The 5,537-nt window shown below is 39.5% G+C and overlaps 1 long non-coding RNA gene across 1 annotated transcript in view; it reads left to right on the plus strand.

The window, feature by feature from the left end:
- LOC111739804 overlaps nt 1–3,890 on the plus strand; it is a 16,757-nt gene extending 12,867 nt beyond the window's left edge. The window contains exon 3 of the long non-coding RNA XR_002780379.1: nt 3,880–3,890. This is a non-coding gene — a long non-coding RNA (uncharacterized LOC111739804). The remainder of the gene's footprint in view (nt 1–3,879) is intronic.
- Nucleotides 3,891–5,537: the final 1,647 nt, after the last annotated feature.

Below are 5,537 nucleotides of genomic sequence, written 5' to 3' on the forward strand. Positions count from 1 at the left end.
CATGTTACATCTAACCTTCCACTTGTAACTCACTGAACTTGAGTTTGAGGGCTGCAGCTCTCTTTTGCCTGGCAGGAGATAAACTCAGCTCAGTTTTTCGGCTCTGCCACCTGGAGAGGTAAGCTGCTTGCCCTGACTCTTCCTTTTCTTCCTTTCTGCTTGCTGGGGATTGGCTGCTACTTGGAGAACCCTGGAGGCCACATGTTGAGGATGGCAGAGCTATCCTGCCACCTTTGGCCAGCCTCCCTCCGGATTGTCCTGAAAAAGAAAAATAACCTTCTCATTTAAGCCACTGTAATTTGATCACTTTTTTTTATACCAACATAGCCTACTCTATAAGCAGTTCTTGGCATAAACGTCCTGGTCTTTTAACGTGCTGGTCACATGTGTGAAGTCTTAGCACAGTGCCTTGCATATTGTATGTTCTCAATGTTTGCTATTGTTGACAACAAACATGCCCATTGACCGAATGAACAAAGAATATGTATGAAAAATCTATAATACCATTAAAACACAGTGATATCTTTTTTGGGGGTGGGGGGTGGGTGGGAATTTTTGAACAGTATTTGCATCATTAATGAAAGCAGAAGAAATGAACAGAAAAGCATCGGCCGTGAAGAACTAATATTTATTCTGATCCTGCACTATGCTTGGTGCTTTATAAAATGTAACAAAAATGACCTCTTAGCAGGCTCCTGATCTAAATGAGATGATCAGTAGTACTGCAAACTCAGGATAAAAATGCAGGTGGGTCTGACAGGCGGCAATTGTTTCTTGATCATTTTCTCCCCTCATCTCTCTTCTCTCTTATTATGTGTGCAGATTAAATATACCTTGCCAAAAAAGTTATGAAAGAGAGCCACATGCTGTGTATTTAGGACAAATTTGTCCAAGTGTTCAGGCACAATCTGTATTGGAGACATTCTGCATACAGAATTATCCCTGATCTTCTGGAAATTTCTGGGACCAGGCCAATGGCCTTATAAATGCTTCAGTATATACATTTCTTTTGTTTTAGAAGCACCTGTGTTTCATCATTACCTTACCTGTGAAGGGTTACATCATCTTTTTCTTTTCTTTTTAAAAATCATCATGAAGGAAGAGAGTTGTATTTTAGGTGTTAATTCGGGGGTGATTCAGTTACAATTTATTCCAACATCACACATCCTCAAAGGAAAAATGAAGATGTGGAGCAGAGAAGGGAGAGAGTCTGAATGTCTCAGGGAATTGGGAAATGGAGCAGGACCCCTTTCCCTTACCTCGTCATCGGCTTCCATTCTGCCGAGATCACACAGGGCAGGAGAGGAGCTGCCCTGTGATGGGTCCTTTACGCATCTTTGGGAACCAGTGGCCTCAGGACCATTCCTGGGAGACAGGTGTCAAAATCTTGAAAGCTTGCGACTGAGTTCCCTTACGTTGTGTTTGAGTGGCTAGCTGATAAAAAACGGGAGAACCTCTGAAGGACAGCACCGAGGCAAAGAACAGAAGCACGAGACAACCTAAGTGAATTCTTCACGTATTTGCTTGCCTCAGAAGAGGTGAGCTTCCCCCTCCAGGACTAGTGAAGTAACTGCTTTTTCGAGATGCTCCTACCTGTGAGCCTCCTTTGTTCGTTCAGCCAATGGGAATGTTATCATATGACTGGACATTTTTGCCTAGCGATCTGACTGCTTGAACTATGCCAACAAAAAAGCAGTTCTCTGATAGCAGAGGTAAGATGAGAAGGAAAATTGAAAACTTTCATGAGGCGAAGACAGGATCATTTCTAAGAGGACAGAACACTCAGAGGAAGAAAGAGAAGAAAGCGTAACATCGGATTGGATTTTTCTGAAAATCTGAATGACCAATACTCAAAATGATGTTATAAGAACAAGGAAAACTATTGTGGATGTGATTTCTTGATCATTGCTCCTTCTGAGACATGGGGATTGCTGAAATTCCCAATAAGTACTCACTGCCTTCATTTTAAGCCCTTGACATAAATTGATTCAGTACATTTTTTCAGGCTTCTGGATTTGCTGTTATGATGTTTTGCTTGTAAAAATAACATGTATTTGTCTTAGAATGGGTTCTGCAGAAGGTGAGCTTGAGATGGGGATTCTTGTTCCATTTGGGGGAATGCTCTCAGAAGAAAGGGACTGGCGCCTGCAGAAAAAAGCGGGGGGCTAAGCAAGGATGTAGTCCCACTGATGCTATGGACCGAATGTATGTGTGCACCCAGATTCATATGTTGAAATCCAACCTCCCAAAGGTGATAGCACGAGGAGTGGAAACTCTGAGAGATACCAGTGTCCTGAGGGTGGAACCCTCACGAATGGGATTAGTGCCTTACACAAGAAGCTCCAGAAAGATCCTGAGCCCCTTCCACCATGTGAAGACACAGGAAGAAGGCACTGACTATGAAAGAGAAAGCGAGCCCTCACCCAGCCACGCTGGCCCCCTGATCTTGGACTTCCAGCCTCCAGAACTATGAGAAATAAATTTGTTTTTTATAAGCCACCATCTGTGGTATTTTGTTCTAGCAGCCAGAATGGACTAAGACAACTGGAGGCCAGGTGCAGTCTGATCGCACAGGAAGTTGTGGAATATAACTGTAACCACAGAGTTGGTCCTCTGTTGAGGCAAGGAGACTGGCCTTTATAACCTGGTGTCAATCATCATTGGCTGAAGCCCAGGGATGTAAATTGACTCCCTGTCAAAAAGACTTCCATCTGGGCGAGGGCAACTCTCCAGGGAAGGGGGCAACTGCGAGTTATTTATCAGCCAATATGACAGCTACTGGAGGACGATTCTGCAGCTGGTAAAGGGAACAGAAAATTGTATAATACAACAGAACAAGGTATAGAATGAAGTAAAAAGTCACAAAATCTCTTCCTTTCAAAGGCAACTACCATTGTATTTAGTGATGCTTCCTCCCGACATGTCTGTCCCCTCTCCCTCACAACTGACACAAGAATACCTCTATCCGCTGCTGCAATTTTCCCATGTTAATCTCTATAAAAACACTCCACTATTTCTGATGATGCCATAGGGTTCCACTGTTCTTTAGTTAACAGATTCTCTAATCAATGAATATTCCAATTACTGTTGCTGCATAACACCCTAAACTTAATGGCATAAAACAATAACCATTTCACAAATGCTCGCTGACACTGAGGGTCACAAATTCAGGAAGGGCACAGTGAGATGGCTCTGCTCAATGATGTCTTGGCCACTGACTGAGCCTGGAGGTGACTAAATGGCAGGACTATAGGACCCACTGCCATGATGACTGCACTTCCATGTGCAGTATCTCGGGGTCGGGGGTGGCTGACAGGCTGTGCTAAACTGGTGTCGCTTGCTCCATGGTTGCTGAACTTCTTCCTTGACAGCGTAGTGGCCCAGAGAACCAGGTGCAAGCTGCATGGCCTTTGACCTAGCCTCAGAACTCACGAAGCACCACCTCTCAGTTCATGCAGGCATAGCAGGCCCTGATCAAAACGGAGGAATGTAGAGCCTAACTCTCGATGGGAAAAAGATCAAAGAATTTGAGGTTATCGAGAAAACATTCTCTGCTGTTAACATTTAGGTTGTTTACAGATTGTGTGTTTTGGAGGGTTTTTTTTCCCCATGTTTTGTTAACAATGCCACTTTGAATATTCTTAAACAAATCATCTTTCACACTTGAGATATTATCGCCTTAGAGCAAATTCCTTAAGTGACATTCCTAGGCAAAAGGAATTTATATTGCATATAAAATTTAAATTTATATTGCATATGCTCTCTAGAGAAGTTACATCAATTTATACTTCCAGCAAAAGTATGAGATTACCTTTGTGTGCTATGCAATTTTTATCACATGTGTAGATTCATGTAACCACCGCCACAATCAAGATACAGAGCTATTTCATAAAAAAGAAAAAAAGACTTGCTAAAGAAAAAAAAAAAAGGCACTCGTGCTAACCCTTATAGCCATACACACTCCTGCCCCCTTGTCTCTCACCTCTGGTAACCACTCATGTTAAGTTATATAAATGGAATCATACACTATGTAACATTTTGGGATATTTTTTTCCATCCAAGTTGTTGTGTACATCACAAGTTCACACCTTTTTATTGCCTGTAGTATTCCAAGGTATGGATGTACCATGGTTTGTTTAACCTTTCACCTACCGAAGAATATTAGGGTTGCTTCCAGGTTTTGTCTATTATTAATAAAGCTGCTGCTGTGAACACTTATGTAGATGCTTCTCTGTGAACATATATTTTCATTTCTCTGGGATAAATGCGTGAAAGTACAATTGTTGAGTCATATGTTAGTTGCATGTTTAGTTTTTTAAGAAACAATCAAACTGTTTCTAGAGTGGCAGTTCCATTTTCTATTCCTACCAGCAATAGAGGAATGATTCAGTTTTTCCATGTCCTCGCTGGCTCTTGATATTGTCACTATTTTTACTTTTAGCCATTTTGGTAGGTATGTAGTGATATCTCATTGCAGTTTTAATTTGCATTTCTCCAATGGCTAGTGCTTTGAACATCTTTCATGCACTTATTTGCCATCTGTATATCCTCTTCAGTGAAATGTATGTTCTAGTCTTTGCCCATTTTCTTGTTTGGATTATTTACTTGCTTGCTTGCTTTTTTAATTGTTTAGTTTTGAGAACAGTTTATATGTTTTAGACACAAGGCTTGTGTCAATAAGTAATCTGCAAATGTTTTCTTCAAGTCTGTAGCTTACCTTTTTCATCCTCTTCATTGGGTCTTTTGAAGAAGTTTTTAATTTTGATGTAATCTAATTTATTATTTTTCTTTTATAAATAGTACTCATGTCAATCCTAAAACCATTCATCTAGCCCTAGACCATACATTTTAATGCTTTTATATCTTGGCTACCAAAATTTAAAAGAAAATTCACATGGTCAAATCTGTTGAACTTTTCATTTATGGTTTCCAGGGTGTGTATATTTTTTTGGGAAAGTCTTTTCCAGCCCCCAAATTATAAAATTAACCAATGCATAATTTTAGACATGTCTTTCTACTAACTCGCTTTTACATTTTAAAAATAACATGTGCCCATTTAAAAATTTCAATCAATTTTAAATTTGAAGATCAAAGTTGCCTTTAATTTTATCTGTTTTATTTTCTGAGGTAGCCACTATTAGTTATTTCTTGTTTATCTTTTTAGAGTTTCTCTAGTACATAGAAGCATGCACGCACACATGCATGCACACACACACACATATACACAATTTTTTTTTAAACCCAAAGGTGATCATAATCTACATACTGTTTTGTAACACTTAATGTTTTCTGTTTGATGTATCTTTCCACAGCAGTACATAAAGATCATTCTCATTTTTAACAGCTATAGGGATAAACCATAATTTATATAACCTTTCTCCTAATAATAGACAATTAGATTGTTATACAAGTTTTATTTGCTATGCTAAATAATGCGGCAATAAATTTTCTTGTACAAATTATTGTACAAGTATTTGTGAAAAATAAATTCCCGGATATGAAATTCTTAAATTATAGGGTATGACTTTTACAATTTT

This window comes from Pteropus vampyrus, unplaced genomic scaffold (assembly GCF_000151845.1).
Source record: "Pteropus vampyrus isolate Shadow unplaced genomic scaffold, Pvam_2.0 Scaffold54, whole genome shotgun sequence".
Classification (NCBI taxonomy): Eukaryota; Metazoa; Chordata; class Mammalia; order Chiroptera; family Pteropodidae; genus Pteropus; species Pteropus vampyrus.